Source organism: Gambusia affinis, linkage group LG02, assembly GCF_019740435.1.
Source record: "Gambusia affinis linkage group LG02, SWU_Gaff_1.0, whole genome shotgun sequence".
Taxonomy (NCBI): Eukaryota; Metazoa; Chordata; class Actinopteri; order Cyprinodontiformes; family Poeciliidae; genus Gambusia; species Gambusia affinis.
This window is the reverse complement of record NC_057869.1, coordinates 14,673,975-14,693,729: the sequence shown is the minus strand read 5'-3', so window position 1 is coordinate 14,693,729 and position 19,755 is coordinate 14,673,975. Positions and strand designations below refer to the sequence as shown.

At 38.0% G+C, this 19,755-nt stretch overlaps 1 long non-coding RNA gene across 1 annotated transcript; it reads right to left on the bottom strand.

Annotated features, from left to right (window-relative positions):
• Positions 1-12,057: 12,057 nt before the first annotated feature.
• Positions 12,058-19,395, bottom strand: LOC122843200. The gene is made up of 3 exons (XR_006372678.1): positions 19,164-19,395; positions 18,038-18,236; positions 12,058-12,467 (listed from the first exon to the last, which is right to left on the bottom strand). It is a non-coding gene; the product is annotated as an uncharacterized LOC122843200 (long non-coding RNA).
• Positions 19,396-19,755: the final 360 nt, after the last annotated feature.

The window sequence follows — 19,755 nt, the reverse complement described above, 5'->3', positions numbered from 1 at the left end:
GTAGCAGTGAGGAGTCTCGTTGAGAGTCTGCAGGAACATTTTCTCTGCGACATCAGCTCTGAGGATGGAGAGGTTCAGATTGTTAAGGCGGCTCCCTGAGGTCTTTGGACACTTGATGCCCCAAGGCCTCTGGCCTCTTTGCACCCTTTCATTCTGATGGTAATCATGCCTGGACAGACCGGTCAATAGGATCATCTCCTGACCAATCACTGTGACATTAATGAACTGCGAAAACAGAGGCTGGACATATGCTGCATGCTGGCTTTGTCAGGTTAGCTGCTTGCAGAAGCTTTATTGAAGGATGAGGTTAAACAGGTTAACTGAGGGCTGAAGCTGCTGCTGTCACCTCAGAGTCTGAGTACAATAACTTCCACATGGAGTCCGGGACTTTATCCGTTTAAATACCTTTATTGGAAGATGGTGCATTCAACTACGGGGTTGCAGTAAGGTTTGTTTTTCTGTATAAAAGGCATCAAAACTCAGAAGTTTTAAAAACTTTCTTTGGATTTTAAACAACAAGCTTAGAGCTTTAAAACAATTTCAAGAGAATTGTGATTAATTTTAGAAAGTTAAGGGTATTTAAAGCCAATTAAAGCAACACTATTGAGGTTTTCTTGAAAAAAAAAAAACACTTTTTGTTCTTTGATGCTTGTGGCAAAAAATACCAAAGAAGAAAAAGACAAAATCTGACAGGGACATGATAAAACATGTGAAGCAGACCGGAGCACAGAAACGAAACCACTGGTTTAATTATAGCACTGTGTGAATGTTGGTGCATTAGTATGTTTAAAAGGTTGGAAAATCGCTTTTTATCCTGTTAAATATAGAAAAGCAGGTCAACACAATAAATACTAACTCAAATAAAGCATGTTAGGAGAATGTAGAAATGTTCGTTGAAGAAAAGATGGAGGAGGATCAGGAAGCGTTTGCTAAAAGAGATGTTTCTCTTAAATTATGGCGCTTCCAGGGACCTGATGCCAGAGGAGAGTAAACACACCTCTCCTCGTAGATCATATGACCCTGGGGAGAGTGTTTGTGAAACCACTTGGTCTGCTATTGTCCTCCTGGGACTGGACTCCTCTGAAAAGCTGCAGAAAGCCTGTAATCAGATTAAAGGCTGCTGGGAAAGGGAGGAGGGATTTTTGAGGACTCGCAAAGATGTCGTGGAAGTTCCCTAATCAGTACCTGCCATTGAAGTGCAGAAAAGAGGCTAAATAACGCAGCAGGAGGGAAGGCGGGAGCCAAGCTGGAGGGACAAATTGGCCTGTTGTTGGGGAGGGATCGTGGAACAATGAGGGAGGGGAGGACAATCAGCGAGTATAGAGCTGGAGAGAATAGATGTGATAGAAGCAAGGAGGAGACGGGTGGACTGCAGAGGCGGTGGCCTCATCCTATCTTGCCTTGGCAATTATATCATCTTTTTGAGCTGATTGGAGCAGGCTGCCAAGTCCAGCCGGGCTTTAACACAAATGGAGCGTCCTAAACTTTTTCTCTGTGTTCACAAAATGATCACACGATGCCAAGGGGCAAGATCTCAACTCCTACTGTAAGGTAATAAATCTCCCGCAGGTCTTTGTGCATTTCACCTAAATTCCTCATACAGAGTCCCGTCCACAGCACTGATCACCGTGAACCAGTGAAGGACCGTGAACCTGTTTTTTAATGTGCTTCACAGGAGTTCATTTGTTGGGGTCAAAGGGGAAGGTTTCAGGGGGGGAAGACCTCTCAGCAAGCACTGGTGTGGAGGAAAAACCAGTGAAATCACTATTCATAGCAGGAGATTTGGTCACAAAGGCCACTGGTTCCCCGCTTGGACTGAAAGAAGGAGAAACGAAAGCTGGTTTAAAAAATATGTGAGGAATCCAAAGTGAATGATTTGGCTAATTAGAAGAACCTGCAGATCAGAGAGCTAATCAATGCTTAGCAGGTATTAGAGCTATATTACCTTATGCTGCTAGGCCATGTATTCTGCCACTAATAAAGTAATTTAACTATATATATGATGGGATTTTTACCCTTCTCCATGAAATAGTAATTTTAATCTATTTTTACAGGTATTTAGTTGTGAACTGGAAGGAAAATGACACTTTTAAAAAAATTAAAAACAGAAATGTTTGGCAGACATTTATATTATGCCCAACACCCATGAGGCAGTACTTTGTAAAAACACTTTTTGCTACAGTAAAGTGTGTGAGCCTTTTGTTGTGTGTGTAACCCACCAGTTTTTCTCCCCACTTTTCCTTATAAAGTACCTCAGATTAAGCCAGACTGAAATCTCAGAGCATGACGGTGGCATGATACCGCCAACATCGTGTTTTGTGCTATTAGTTTTCTTAACGTTTTGCAAGTAAGAACATTCAGTTTTAGTCTCAGCTGATCAGTGGACGATCTTCCACATGTTTTCTGCGTCACCTACTTTAAACAAGACTTCTCATGACTTTTCCCAGCAATGTTTGTTTTTTTTTGTCATGAGGCCAAATAGGACCAATAGTGGACTTGTCAACTTCGTTCAAACTTTCTCTCTGGCCTGTCTGTTCTTATTAAGTCGTTTGTTCACTAAAGAAATGTTGTCTTGAATTTTATTACTGGGAAAACAGGAGGGGGCATATGTCACGCTTTTTCAGTCTTTTATTTTAATTTATTCTATTTGCAAATAGAAATCGGCAACATTTTCAGTAAATCTGGAGGAAACAAATCTGTAAATATACCTGTCTGCAGCTGGCAAGACACTTAACATAATTCCTAAAAATAGAAATAACCAATAGAGCACTTTAAAAATGTACTAGTTAAAAGAAAATCAGTGACAGAAAAAGATCAACATTAGGGCAAAAAAAAAAAAGCATAGTAAAAAATATAGTAATTATTTAACTATAACTGAATTTTCCTGACGTAAAAATTCTGTACTTTTTTTTTGTAGGTTTCTATGTCATCTGTCAGCATTATGATCATTTTCTCTTAAGGGTTTTGCAGTTTGTACAGGAGTAGGCCCATGCTTTACCAATTATGAAACATCTGGCACAACCTATGGAATAACAATGAAATATTTAGTAGCATAATAGTTACTAGATTCAACAGATTTAAAAGTGTTTCATGCTTGCTGTATTTTATAGTTCAGCTGTTTCAATATGCTGCAGCCTGGGAGGCCCTTAGAGGCCTGCAAGGCTTTTCTGACAAACATCTGGTGTCCCAGAGATTGCTGCTCATCTTTCAGACATTAAGTAAAAATAATAATATTAAGGTTAAGCTCGTATTGGATGCTAAATATTTGTAGATACAAAAGCCAAAGAAAAATAAGCTAAAATATTTTCACTTGCTAACATTTTGCATTTAGTTGAAATTCCAATTCCAGGACAAATAAATATAAAGGACGCCAAAAATGAAGCACCTGATTAATCCTCAACAAACCCCAAGAGTTTTTGGACAGAAACAACAATTTACTTAATGCAACCAATCAACAAATCAACAAATCAAAGTCAAAGTAATACATGTTAATGTCTGAGAGCCAGAATACCTAAAAAAAAAAAAAAAATTTTCTAAAAGTAAAGGTATGTCTAAAAATCATATTAATCTAAGAAACAATTTTTTAGGGGGATAAGTATGAATCACTTAAAAGTGACATTAGGGACTGCTTTTGCAACGATTATCATCTCTGGAGGAAATGTAGGTGAGTTCCCTGGACTGAAACAGGAGCACAAGAAAGATTTCTAATCACCAAACTTTCCATTGAAATGCTTATTATGAAACCCATATCTAATAGATAAGGATGCTTCACAGTTCATGGCACCTAAAGGTGTTGTTTGTGAGCACAAAGTTCACCATGTAGGGGCAGTTTTTAATATTTAGATGTTCACACTGAGTAAAAAATGTGTACTGTATTCTATGGATCACATCCTGCAAAACACCCTCCTCTATGTTTTTCCTCAACAATAAGCAACAACAGCGACTCATTTTTCTCTCGATGTTTCTGCCAAAGGAGTCAAATTAAGGCGAGACCAGATTTAGATGCAGGCAAAGCAGCTGAACTTCCGTTACATGGATATGATGTGCAGCATTGGATTCATTCACTGTGCATGAACGTGAATGGATGTCATGTAGCATTTTTAGGCGACATTTGTTTGGAGAAAAAAGAATGCTGATGACTCTGAACAGCAGACAAACAATGCAGGTCAGAAGTGGAGCAATAATTCTGTCAGAATTTTAGCAATTAAAATTGCAATATTTGTCACAATCCTTGAGCAAAATGAGACACTATTATGCATCGCTGGGAATAATGGTGTCTCATTTCTTGTTACTAATATTATTCTGTGTTTCATTTGTGCAACATAAAACCCAGAAATTCAACGTTCCTTCCTGATGTGAATAATTAAAAATGGTAAATGTACAGAAATAACCCCTAATTAGCATTTACCACTGCAAAAGACTCTCTCTTTTTATCTATCCACCTCTTTTATGTGAAATACAGATTATTATTAATCCACAGGCAAACAATGTCCTCAGTTGTGTTGAGTACAGGTCGTTAAAAAAGTGACTCCTTTTTGTCAAAAACTGAGCATCTCTGGAAGAGAGCAGTGACACTTCTTGTTCCATACACTTACAAAGTATAAAAGGTCTTGCTTTCTTGGGTTGTAATGGAGGAAGAAATCAGAACGAGTAGTGACTCATCCCCCCTTTTTGTTGTGTGGGTGTTTTACTTTGACACCTACTTTATTAGAAATGACCATGGATGCATTTAATTTAAGCCCAGTAAATGTTATAAATATTTAGTTTCTAAAATGATTGCAGGAATTGCACAAGCTGTTTTGCACAGAGAGGGGGCGGTAATCCCACAGTGCGACAAGCAAAGGAGGGAAATTCGTGGAAAAAAGGAGGGAAAGACGGAGACAGGAGAGGTGGGGAGAGTAATGATTCTCTTGGGAAGGGAGGGTGTTTGGGTGAAAAGCAACAGCATATGTATTGTTGGAGGCCCTGACTCGCCACCCTGGAGAGCTCCCTGTTCCCACGGTTTGCTCAACAAACAAACGCAGCGCCCCACTCCTCCACTCCCACCCCTCAAAACATACACACACCACCATGCTCCTGCACGCAGCAGTGATGTCATTAATTACCATCAAAATGAGCATGACAGCAAGCAAGTGTGCGTGTGTCTGCAACCGAGGCTTTGTCTGTGCGTGTGTGTGTGCGTGGGTGCGTGTGTGTGTGCGTGTGCGTGGGTGTGTGTGTGTGTGCGGGTGGGTGTGTGTGTGTGTGTTTGAGTGAGGGAGGGAGATGTAGGGAATGAGAAAGAAAGAGACCATTGTCCGTTCTGAAATAAAGAAATCTCCACTGAAGCATTGTAAATGAAAAAGGCAGAAAAATGGACTAAATTCTGGGATCTCTGAGTGAAAGCTGGGCTGTCACATCTTGTCAGAGCCTCACAAAATGTGATGTGAACACAGCGGCTCGCCTGGCCATAGAGACACACTGTGTGTGCTGCCCTGATGAAATCCAAGCCTTTTCCTTCTCAGTGTCCCCCAGCTCTTTTTTTATTTTAAATGAATGTAGCATATTAATTATTATTATTATTATTATTATTATTATTATTATTATTATTATTATTATTATTATTATTATTATTATTATTATTATTATTATTATTATTATTATTATTATTATTATTATTATTATTGTAGTACCATCTTCTGTCTGTTGACAGGTACTCGGTATGAAGCTTGTTAAAAAGTATGTATTATAATTTTTACAACTTTTCCTCTTTAGTGCACAGTAGTTGTATTAATTTCCAACATATTCGAGAAACATTTTCAGAAAGTGAATAAAGTGAGAGCGAGGCAGTTGAAAACATGGCTGATTGTTGCCACAAAGTGATAATATTATGTTTGGTTTGTCAAACTCAGGAATCAGGATTTGGTTTGTATAAAAGCAAACCAAATCCAAGACAAAAGTAGAGATAGTAAAGTTTCCAGCGCAAACCTGAGTATATAGAGTTAGCATTGGTCTGGAACATATAACAGAATAAACAGAGCAGTAGCTGAGAGACCTAACAAACCGGCTCTGGGAGGAATTTAAGAGTACTCTGGTTAAAGCTTTAGTTTACCAAGGTGATTTTCACTGGTATATGGATGTTTTGTCTTTGGGAATGAGCCCCATGTCTCTGAGGTTGGAAGGCATCATTGCCATAACCCTAATCTTTACTTTTCTGCACAGATTCTCTATCAGATTCCATTTTGTTTTGGCTGGGCCACTTAGAACCGTCAATATTACTTCCAGTTAGAAGAAACAAGTTGATAAAATTAAAACATTACTTTGAACCATGATCTGCATGGGGTGTTGATAATTTTGAGATTAATTGTGCAATCAGTGCTCCTTTTCTGTCTTTAAGTGAGGTGTGGCTTCTAAACTGTTTATGATTTCAAAAATATGTGCATGTCTTGAAAAACAATAAAGGTTGAATAAACTGATTTTGTGTTTTGTAAATTTCAATATTTACAGACCTCATGATTTTGAACTATGATGACATTTGGCCTCTCAGAGACAAGTATGAACAAATTACTAAAAGTTTCAAGTTGGTGATATTGGGAATAAATGCTACTAGTAGCAGCTGATTAACCAGAGACTATTTTGGACAATAAAGGGTGCAAAGTAGCATAACTAGCATTGCATTCAAATAACACTATGCTAGTCTTAATCTTAGTTCTAATAGTGGTATTCATTTTGCTAAAATTTATTGTGGTCATTTTTTTAGAACCATTTTTTTTATATGTAATGAAAAGTGAGACAAAATTAGAGATTTCAGACATACTATTATTTGGCACACAACCTGGAGCAGTGGCTCTTGGATCTACATTGGCCATGTGAACCAAACAAGAGCATATTAAAGATTGGTGATTAATAGTTATTTTTAAATGGTTCAATAGGAGGAGGTCATATTTCATAAACCAGACTGATAGGATGTGGTGCAGGACTGAAATGGCAACCAGGCCTGCAGTATATAAAGGGAAGTTCCTCTGAGCCTAAGGGCAACACAATGTTATTACAAACAATTCTGTACCTTTAAAGACTTTATATTAAATATAAATTAATGACTGGATACTTTAATTTGAATTAAAAAAAACATAGAAACAAACGGACAACTACATCCCTGCTATTTAAATTAGAGAGTTGAAATCTAGAAGCCTTGTTGGACTTCATAAGACAAGCACAACGCCCCAGAAACTGATCAGCTTCTTACACGAACAGAGCAGAGCTTATCAGCATAAAAAACAAAACTCATGCAGTTTTTTAAAGATGAAACTGAAAAGAAGAGGGCAAAAATTAGAAAAAGAAGAGTCAAACTCTGTGGAGGCCTCAGCTCAATTCAAACCTGTTTATCTCACTGAACCCAGAGCTGCTCTAGTAATGTTTTAAAATCTGTAAGATTCAAAACCCTACTCAGGATTTCTGACATGCCGGATAGTTTGACCTGAGTCCACATAGTTATCTTTTTACCATATTTTCTTCTTTTATTTTTAAAATAGCTTTTCCAACTAAATCAATAAAAGACAAGTTTTGTCCGTGTGTGTGTGCCTAATTTTTTAGCACTATAATGTACAAACAGTTAGTTTTTGGCAGAGCGAACTAAACGAGTCCTTGGCTGTTCAATCAAGCAGATCAGAGATCGACGCTGCTGTCGAACACACAGCCAGTAACGCAATGGATTCCACCTCATCAAAGTTTGCACTGATAATTGCTACTATTTAAAAAGAAGGCGTGTTAATTAGATGCCTTGATTGGGACCAGAGGAAAAAGGAAACAAACGCATGCTTTGTTTTCTTGAACAAATCTATCAGCTTGGAGGTTTACGTATCTGCTGAGCTGTAAGGCTTTTGTTTGCTAAGCTTTGATGAGGTCCTTGTTTCAGGACCAGTCCCGTCTCTTCAACTGGGAAAACATCCAACAGTTCATCAGCGATCCAGAAGGGCAGCAGTAATATTCTCCAAAGAAAGCATGAAACAGGCAGCAGAGAGTGTCCTGCACTCTGCACTGGGGAATAAGAATAAACCTTTGATTCTCAGCATCTTTGATACATCAGCTTGTTTTCAACATGGCTTTCATTGGGTGAAGAGAAGAATTTAAACATGACAATATGTTTGAGCCAGGCTATCTATCATGAAGTGTTGTTCTTAATAAAACATCTAAAACTATTTAGCTGCATAGATGACATAAAATTGAAATTGTTTTTCTATTTTTAGTTTTGTGTCAGGTTGTCTGGTGGCCAGGCTGCTGGCCCTGACTAGAGACCGACCAGTTGGAAAATAAAAAATCTGCTATTTTTCCTCCCAGTTAAGGCATCATATCCAAGCCTGGCTAGTTTGCAGGAACATCGACACACCTTGGTGTGGAAGTTATCACTGAAGGAAGAAAACTGAATCAGTATGGTATTTGTCTTTTTCATGAAAACCTGTTCTTTATTCATTCATCCTGCTACTTGAGGAAGAGTTAGACTTAACAACAGATAACAAGAAGGCTGAATTTATCACATGTATTAAAAACTGCCATAAATAGAAACTTTGATTTCCAATATTACTTAAATCCTGTTTTGCAGGGAAACTTCCTTACCCACATGAAGCAATGTGGGTACCATTTCTCCCAATAACTAATGAGCATTAATAGTGGGAATACAAGAATAAATATTTATCGTTCTCAAAGAAAATTTAAAATCAGAATCAAGCTTTTTGAAACTTTAGAAAAATCTACAATTGGACTTGACAAAACTACCAAATTTGATTGGTGCATCATTATGCACTATTTCTTAAGAGGTTTCTGTCAATTGTTTGAAGAGTCAAAAAATGAATTCAAATTTGAGCAGGTATGTTTGTCCACATTGAAATCACAGGCTTTAACGGGGAAGTAACCCAAAAACTTGTTCCTTTTCTGTCACTTTTACTGTCTACTTTCCAAATCTAGAAAATAACATTCATTGTTTACATATTTGCTTCTGCAGAGGAAGGTATTAAAACAGCTTTAAGGGGATTGTGAATGATGCAACACATCGCAACATTTCCCCAGCAGGGGGTGCTGCAGCAGCAATATTACATTTCTACCAACTCTCTTTTTTCTCTAAAGATAATAATAATAATAATAATAATAATAATAATAATAATAATAATAATAATAATAATAATAATAATAATAATAATAATAATAATAATAATAATAATAATAATAAAAAACCTTTTCTATTGCTCAAAATTATAGAAAAACAATTCTGCAATTAGAGTAGTAACATTTTTGTCATGTTCTTCAGATTTACAAATGATATATTCACAGTTTTATTAAGTGTTTAAAGCCTCAGTTTCCAGTATTATATTTAAAAGTCCTGCTATTAACACAGACGGCTGTCTTCACCTTCTTCTTCTTCTTGACGTCTTTACGCTCGTAAACCCATTTAAATTATTCCTACGCTTGAGGTTTTTAAAGAGACCTCTGGTCACACATGGAGGAAAGTGGAATAGCTAGATTCAGTAATTTGCTCTATTGAATCCTTATTAGATGGCTGCAAAAAGTTGTATTTATGAGCCTGCATTGAATAAATATATGAGTGCATCACCCTTTCTCTTCGTGAAAGATGTGTTCAGAGACACATCACATGTAAAAAATTTAACTGTAAAACATTTGCAGGACCTCTTTTTTTAATTTAAAATATCTACTAGTTTATTTTATTGGTACTGGGTTCTGGTAGTAGTCGTTTGGTGTACTGATTTTATGTCCCAATATTTCTTACAGATGTCTAAAAAATATAAGTGAGCAAAAGTTCTTGTTATTTCTTCATACAAAATGTTTCACACCCCTTGCAGATTTAGCTTAAAGTAATCTTTTGCTTTGACCAACATGTGTGTCCTGACGTGCCAACAAGGTGGATGGCCCAAGAAGAGTTGAGCTTCAGCCTGACACAGAATCTGAAGGTTAAAGACATTTTTTTTCTCAAAGACATAGAGCTCATCAAAATACGAGTAGAAACATGCAAAAAGATGGTCAGCAATTATAAGGAGGATTTCACTTCCAGGATGCCAATAAAAATACCAAAGTGTATTACTAAGAAGATTATAATGTAACGTCTTGTCTAAAATAAATAAATAACAGAATGTTGATTAAAAAAAAAAAAAAAACATTTTCCCAAAGGTGATATAAACTGAAAACACTGCAGCAGACAGATTCTCTTTATAGGTTTGCGAGTCAAATTTCTGATATTGTAGTGAACAATTATTTCTTAATGAGAGATTTTTCCTTTACAGAAATAATACTCTCAAATTCAAAGTTGGGGTTTTGACATTTTCTTTAGTGTTAGATTATACTATAGCAATACAATATGAGCTTTTTATCTTTACTTATGCCACTGGCACAGATTTACCTCCATACATTTTCCTCCTGTAACAACTTCAATATTTCCACTTTCATCAATGAAAATCCAAACAAAAACATTTTGTCCTTAACATAAAGCTGACACTTTGTCCGACTCTCTTCGGTACATATGTGTTCTGTCCTTACAAATGTTTTTGGATTTCCAAAGTACTAAAAAATACGCTGAAATGCAACAAGTCTGTTACCATGAGTTGATCGGTTTCTTGATTCTTTTCAGATCTTTTACCCTCAATAGGTCCCCCTTCTTTTTCAATATAAAAAGTCTATTGGGGAACAAAATACATGCATATCCTGTCCAAGTATGTGAGCTGCCAGAGTACTGCAGCAACCTCTTGAATTAAGCGATGAGACTGGATGATGAGGTGAGAAGCAGTAAATGCCTAAAACAAACTGTGGAGGGGCTCCCGCCCAACAGCCAGAGGCTCAAGATATATTAAATTACCATGATTGGGACTTAAAGCATGGTTAAAGCCTGTTTGAGAGGCTGGGGAGCCTCAAAGCAGCACTATTCATGTCCAGGGAGCTGGGTCAATAGGTTGGGGAAGTTCACAGGACCTGATTCTATTCTCATGCAAACGCAGAGAACAAGACGTAAAGCTCATTCAGTTGGAAGATATAAATGACCGGACAACCCTCCGCAGCCGGCCACAGACACAAGCCGGCTCTGAAGCGGCCTGCTCGTCATTCATGAGCGACTTCCCTGTAACGTCTCACTTCCTGCTTTCAGAGTGACACATTAGACACGCACAACATTGTTAAATTTAGTGCAATTAGTTAACCGCTATTCTGCCACATGGTAAATATCCTGACTCCTCACATACTTCATGAACTAACAAGAACATCTTTGTCTGCACAGAGTGAGAATCTCAGCTGGACAGATGCAGACTATACTCTATACACCAAAGCGGTATGTGATCTCTAATTCTAATCATACTGAGAAAAAAATCTAAAATAAAGCCAGTGGATTAAACCGTGTAGCAAACCTGAATCAAACAAAAAAAAAAAACAAAAAAAACAATTGCAGATCAAATTGTTACTCCTAAATTATGGAGAAAACCCTCAAAACGCTATTAAAAAGTTGCCTCTCTTGCTTTAAGGTTTGACTGTTTTCTTTCAATTTGTTAATATTTTCACTTTTAACAGTCGCTTGAATAAGATGAGTCTCTCTGCATGAAGCGCACGTGTCTTGGCTTGTCTCAGGTCAACTTGTGTCCCAGCAGACCAAAAGGTCAAGACCTTCTGACCAGCAGCTGGATAATAATTGTGTCTGAACTTTAAGCAGCGCCATGTTAAAGACTAACACCCGAGCTGTCACAGATCTTCTTCCTAGTTACATTTATTGGTGAAATGAGGTTTTTTTTTTCTTACCAGTGCAGATGTGATGATATGAAGTCTGTAATAACTAAATGAACCCTTTTTGACTCTTGTTACATTCGATTTTTATACGTGAATCATCCCAGTGATGTAACAAATGCCTTTACACACTTCGGCATGAAGGATCCGTCATTTCTTGCTCTGTTGTTCAGAATTTTAACTCTTTGCCTCAAAACCCGCAACACTTTTCTGTCTGCCTCTGTCCAAGGTGCTGACGCAAACCAGCTTCATGATGCCTGTAAAACCAGGAATAATCACACCTACACTCTTACACTTTAGTCTGTTTTATTGAAGACATGGATAATTGAACAGCTTACATTAAAATAATGCACTTTTCAGCATTTTGTTTTGAAAAAATAAAAAAAGGATATTGCATCTGTTAACACCATTTAGATATAAGAATTATTTAAGTTGAGGCTAAACAGGCATATTTTCTTCTATCGAAAATGATTTTAAGACATTTCCAGGCTAATCTAATAACCTGCATTATCACTTTTCATATGAAATAATTTACCTAACTATCTTTACAAGCATCGTTACATCTTTGTGTCTTTATCTGACTGTTTGAACTGTTCGGTCTGAGTTCAGCTCCATGTGTCCATCTTCAGACGAGCTGCCAGGTCCCAGCATGCTGCTGGAAGATGTGCTCATCCTCTCATTCTGAAGCATGGCTGGATTGAGGCTCATCGTTGTTTTAGCTACAGAAAAAAAGAAGGAGAAAAACTCTTAGTGCAAATTATCTAACTTGGTAGGAATAATCGTCGCTTGCCAGCGTGCAGCGAATAAGTTAGATGACGCAAACGAAAGTTGCATAGTTTACGCATAACTCCTGTCAGTTCATATGAGCCCTGGGCCACCCCGGCCCCACAGCCATGCTGCTGCCAGATTCACCAAATTATACGTAAAAAAAAAGGGTCCAGGACATTTTAATCCCATTGGGGGGACATGGTAAGTCTCTTTCTCTACCAATTTTCACCCTCTCTGTTATTCAAACCTCCTCTTTCTTCTTCAGATTCACAAGGCAGGATTCTGCTGTCCCCCCTTTTTCTTCATGTTCTCTCATATCTTTTCTCAGACACACACACGCGCCTACACACACACACACACACATGCACACACACACACACGTACACACACGCACCCAGACCCTCAGACAGCATGCAGTTTATGCAAATGCTCAGCCTTTCAAGCTCAAACTTGAATGAGACCTCAACTAAATCTTTTTTGCTTCCACAAACACACACACACACACACACACACCCACACACACACGCAGAGTGAGTTAGTAGAAGGACTCAAATATCAGCCTTGTTCCAATTTTATGTGTTTCGAATTTGAAATATTTCTTACAGAGCGCAGGTGGGTAGAAAGAAAAGACAAAGAGGATTTCAATGTGTGGGAGTGTTATGGCTGAAGGTGAAGTGTGACATTACATTAGGGGCTGGATTTTAGGGACAAATAGTTGATTTAGGAGCAGGTTGAGATGTGTGTGCATGTGTGTGTGTGTGTGAGAGAGAGAGAGAGAGAGAATGATGAATGTGAAATGTTTAGTTGTTCCCAGGGTCTGGGTGCTGTTTGAAAAGCCTGAGGGTGGGTAGCTCTAAGAGGAGGTGGGGGACTGCGCCCAGCTGTTGGGCTGTGATGGGGTGGGGGTCCCGAGTCTCTCTTGGTCTCTCTGACAGGCCGTCCTTTTCACCAGCGCATAGCCGGGCCGTCCAGCCCGCTGCCATAACAACACCACAGCCTCTGTGTCATGGTAACGCCACGGAGTCATCGCAGAGCGCAGAAGGAGGGGAGCGTTGGGGTGGAGCGACGGCAGAGTCTCAAGAGTCGAGACGTTTCTGCCCCTCTGAACTTGAACTTGACTGTCATAATGAGCGACCGGCGGGTTGAGATGGAAATTCACTCCTGGGAAAATTTTGCTCCAAATGACTCGGTTTTAATGTTGTTAATTTGAATTCTTGTTTTTAATTCGTGAATGAGGAACTGTTTTTAGTTTGGTTAGTTTAATCTGACAAAGTTTATGTAACTCTGGATGTTATTTTTTTTACAAAGAAAATAATTTCTGGACAAAAGCTGCAGTTATAACTCCAGTCAACCACTACAGGAACAGTGAAGACAGAATAAATAAAATAAATAAAATAATATTTTATTTAAAATATAAATAAAATATTTATATTTTATTTTTGCACAACTTTGGCTTTGATGCAAATAGCATAAAATTCGAAAACTTTAATTTGTTTTTAACTCAATAAAGGCATTTTTACTCCGCTAACTAAAATTTGTTATAAAAGTATTACTGATTAAACTTTAGCTTTGATAACATAAAGCTGCATATTTTTTAAGTTTAATCAGTAACACTTTTATAACAAATTTATGTCAGATCATGATTTCTTGGTTAATGTCAAGTTGTCATAACAAAGACATTTTGAATAATGTCAACTTTGTATTAAAAGTATCATGATTTACCAAATGACACTTTATGACAACAGTCATAAATATTCATAAAGACTTACTCATGTTTATAACGGTGTCATGACAGTCTTATTCACAACCCGTCAAATAAAGTTGTAAGTGAACTTATTTCTTAAGTTTGGCCTCCATCCTCTTAAATTCATAACTTCTATGCCAAGCTTGTGTTTTCTTTATGAAGAACAAGAACAGAAAGGAATTTGGTAGCTATTAAAACTATTTCAAAAGTTAAATACTTTTTGTTAACATGAGAAATATATCATTCTCAAAAATCATGCGTGCAATATTATGAGCAATATCAAATCAGCATGATCTTTAGAGATAAATGCTTTGAGAAGCTGCAGCTTAATAGCTGCATGTCTCTACAGTTGCAGCATTGTCTGCTTGTTTGCTCTGGTTTAAAGCTCATATTTTGCGACTGGTCCACACGAGGGGTTTAGCTGATCAGACCCACTCAACCATGGGAAAACTGGCGCTCTGAAAGGTCCCCTGTCGCTGCTACAAAGCCAAGAACAAGCCATAGCAGGATAATCATGTTTATCCCCAGACTAAGATGGGATCACAGCTGCCGTGTTTTTTGGAAAAAAGGGGAATGAAGCTGAAGAGTCCTGCCTGAGAGAAGACTCTTCACTCCGTGAGGTTCCTGTACTGATATTTGGACCACAACTATCCTGCCGTGGAATCATTACATTATCTTTTTTTTTTTTTTTTAAAAAAGAAAGTCTTTTTTAAAAGGCTACTAAACTCTTGAATTAAAGCTATCTGCAAAAGAGAATTTACACCAACATAATACTGAACAAGTTTTCTTTATCAGTACTGAGAAACCTTTATGTAAGAATTAAACCAAGACATTAAGGAAGGTGCCTTTTTTCCACATAATCTGAACACATTCTGCTTTGGTAGCTTTGCTATAACACACCACATTTCTTCACATTCACAAACACACACACCTCATATGCGTACACACACACACACAGACACGCACACAGACACACACACACACAGAGGCAGTTGCAGGAACACAAAGGAACAACTTTCCAGGAACTGCTGTGATTGCTGCTGTTCTACTGCAAGCATCTGCTGTCTGGTCTGCACTGAGGTTCCCACCTGTGTACACCAGCCTCTCTCTCTCTCACACACATACAGACACACACACTCACACGCAAGGAGAAGTGGCAGACCTTTGTCAAGTGCTCCTTTCACAAAAGCAGCCATTGTGGCGAGAAGCCAGGCTCAGAATTGTAATGTGGGCCCTGGACAGTGTGTTTACCAACAGGCCAACAGGTCTCCTGCAGCTGCAGCACCAAACACCGACCCAGAACACAAACTCAGTCGAAGCTGCAGGTGCATGTAAGGCGTTTAGGGCGTTTTATTCTCTTTAAAAACCCTGTGGTTTAGGATTTGATAAATCTACAAACAATTACAAGCATGACGTTAGAATAAATTTTGATGACAAAGATCTACACTGTAAGAAACTAAATACTACATTAAGAGGCAGGTATGTGTGCATCGCTCATTAGCAGCTTCGCTCTAAGCCCACCCCCAGGCTGCATGGCTAATTAGAGCCTGCTGCCTAATAAAGGAACAGTCCCCCCATTATGTTTCCAAGCAGCTAAAACGAGCTATGTTTGAATCACGATAGAAAAAAAAGTAAAATCATTGCTAGGAAGACTAAAAAAATAAATAAAAATCAGGCATCGCAGTGAATTTGAGTGTAAAGCTTTAAAGCATGAAGCTGTGTGATTGGTGATGCAGCGAGCCGCCGCCGCTGCGCCTTTAAACAGGCCTGCTCCCAGTTTCTATGCAATTATGTTAATGAGCCCAGCTTGTCTGCCTCCTTTTCATTATCGGCTGGAGTTTGTTTCCTTTATTTTACACCGTTGTCTTTCACTCCCGGGGTTTTTTTTTTGGCAGTGTTCTCTCCCTCATGGTGGGATTTGTAGGAGAAACCCACGGATCTGCGTCAGATAGTCGGGCTGATCTCCGGCCAGGATCTCCGCCTCCAGACTGCTCCAATATCTCCAGTTTACAGTTTCCAAAGCAGAATGATGTATAACACTTCTTCGTTAACAGCACTCACTTTGCAGGATCCTGCCGTACTTTATTGACTTGATCCCAGGCTTTAAGGCCCTGGGTTGGAAACGCTTTCCCGCGCTGCATGTTTCTTTTTTTTTTTTTTTTTTTATTCTCACATTTATTTACAAGGGGGGAAAAAACCCAAATAAAAATAAATATGAATATGGAAAAATCTGTCAAAACTAAACGTTTATAATTAAAGAAAATAGAGTAAGACGTTTTTAAAGATCTGATCAGTGGAAATTTAAATACGGGACAATTAAAGAAATCCATTTTTCTTTATTGTTAAATTGTTATGTACTTTTAACAAAAGCATTTTCTGCAGTAGACTCGTTTCCTTTCTTTGCAACTTTCAAAACGATTGTGTAAAATAATAAAAAAAATATTTTCACCTCCATTCTTCTTCCAATAAAATCTCAAATAGGCTAAATAACTAAAAAACAAGCAAAACAAATAAAACAAAAGAACCTGAAAATAACAAAGACAGTTAATTTACTAGAAGAAGCAGTGCAGAAATAATAATATTGCATCTTGTCCTCTCTTTATTTCAGTTATTCTTGTTTTGTGTTTCAAAAATAAATTTACAGTCGTTAATGAGATGCAAAAAGTAAGCAGTGCAATTTAAACTAGATTTGAATCGTTTGAAAAATATTCAGGAAAGGAACACTCGAGTCTCATTTGTGATTTATTTTTATACACTTAACAATTATCTGCATCTTTAATCTATTTTTAAAACCAATTTATATGAGTTTTGTTAAGAGGCCAATAGTCTTTGAACTTTAAAAACACAACAACAAAGATATAGGCAATAATATAATAATTTCTTTCTTTCATGGGACTTCTATGGAAGTTGCAGACATCAATGCCTTGCATGTATATTTTCTTTGAGCTTTTTCACATTATGTCACATTGCAGCCATACACTGCAGTCATTTATCTATATTTTCTTAATAATCATTTAGAACAACATTAATTTGTACTGATGATATGCAGCTTTTAATAGAATCATCTAATTTATCAGCCATTAACAGTATAAAATCGCTGTGAACCGTTTGAGAGGGAAAACCACAGGGATGAATCACATGATCAAAATGTCACATCAAAATACCAGCTTTGTCAGTTTTTGTTCAGCTCTGCAGTGACTCACAGAGTGGCCTTTCAGAGGCCCCAGAAATGTGACTCGAATAATTAGTGGAAAGCTAAAGTCCCTGGTGAGGAAGATTTCACCGAGGGAGAAAGCTCATCAGGCTTTAATATTAAAATAACCATCATGAACCAAAAACATTCATCTTTGGTCTAATGCAGCACAATGATTTTAAAGATAGCAGTGAGGTCAGAATGAGTCAGAAACATGCAACCTGGATCATTCCTCACAGCAATGGAGGCTGACCTCTCACAGAATATATGTATATAAAACTTGATGTGTGTTAAGGAGGGATTCTTTAGGGGTTTAATTAATTTTCTTTGTTTTGTTTTGTCAGGAATAGGTTGCTTTAACCATTCAGGTTGAAAAAAATGAAGGGCTTTCCAGCTAGTTTGTTGTGTAATCCTTCAATAATCAAGAAAGAGAAAAGGGTTTTCATTTCCAATTGGTTTCACTTACAACTTTTTATTTTGACAAAAGAAGAGAAAATTATACATACAAATATACTATGCTTTTCTCCACACACGTACACAAATAATCACTCATTTATTTATGGATACTACAAATTAAGACCTACCTGAACACATCATGTGAAGCTTCTTCCTTTTTCCAGGGTTCCTCTCACATGAGGTGAGGGTCCGAAGCTTTGGAGGTCATTCCTGCTTTCGGTTATCTAGCTTTATGATGGAGAGTTTACACTCATACAGCTAGATAACCAAAGACAGAAACAGGCTCCTTCATTCGTCAGAGCAGCAAACTGGAAAAACTGAGGCTTCCTGGGAAAATCACAGAATGAAAAAACGTTACTGCAGGTTTGAGCCTATTAGTTAATTAAAATACAGAAGCACTAAAATTATTGGTGAAAATCTCAGTTTCAGAAACAGAACAAAACTTGTAGAGGCTGGATTTATTTTTTTGTGCTGCTAAACTGTTGAAATAAAATCTCAGATCGTCCACATTAAAGTTGAATTCCATCATTTAATCCTGTTTCAATTCCTCTTCACAAAGATGTAAAAAAAAAAAGCATTTCTAATTATTGCTCCCATTGATTTAACCAATAATGACATTTCAACACAAGGCCGTATTGGTTTGTAGAATCATGAACTTTTCACCCTTAAAAATATTCATCAGCTTTAATGCACAGTCATTCCCCTGCACATCTTTAGATTAAAAACGTAAACTCAAATTAACCTCATGATGATCTGACGCTTCTTTAGGTCAGAGCGTCTGACGTCAGATGTTTTAATTGGAGAATAGATGCACTAACAACGGCTGCGTCACTTTCTTTGCATAGCTGAGTAAAAACACTGACAAACATCAGCAAATAAAGAAATTTCTGCCAATCTTTCTATAACATAAATTTCCGCAACAGGCCACATTATAAGTGTTGTCTTTGCTTAAATTAAGTGGCGTTTATAATTGCCAGACTCTTGGTGCGAAGTTAGCGTTATTGAGAGAGAGAGTAATAAAACACAAAAGGCCTGCTGGGTTTCTTTGAATTGTCCAACGTTGTCTTTGTTAAACAGGACACACCGAAACTCAAATATCAGATCCAAAATAAAAATGGAAAATGTTCACATCATTAAGTAGGCGATACATATTAAACATCATTCAAATTGATACATCTGGGAGTAAAAGACATGTCTACGTAAATTTAAACGTAGGGGAATAATAATAGACACCACATAATCCAAATGGCTCACTTTTCAGGGTTTGCCGAAGCGTCCTTTGCATCCAGGAGATAAAAACATCCACAGGGCGCTTCTTTAGCCTCCAGTCTTTCTGTCCACACCTGCTTTGACAGACAGGTGAGTCCCGGCGTGGATCAGATCGATAATCTCCCCCCTCTCTCTTTCTCTCATCATCTGCGGCACGGCTGCATGATGAGGCTGTGGGTGAGAAATCTTCCCGCTTCTGTAACCACATCAGGAGGATCTGGTTTCCGTCAGAGACGCGGGATGCTCCGTGCGGATGGCGAACCTTTTCATCCGCCCCGTGTCCAAACGCGCGCTTCGGTCTCCGGTCCTGAGGCTGAGATGTGCCCCCCTGACAGTCTCACAGTGGTCCCCTCTCACCTCCCTGCTGCCTTTTCTCCTCTTAACACTTCCTCCTCCCTTTGCTGACGCCACGCAGTCGGTAGGTTGAAGATAACCAATGGGAATGGAGCTCTTCGGTGAGTCGGCGCGTGTTTTGGAGCTTCGTTGGCGGGGAATAAGGAATATAATTTTAACGTGTATGGTCACATGCAAGTGAACCAATTAAACGATGAGCGAAAAACAGATTCACGCAAAAGAA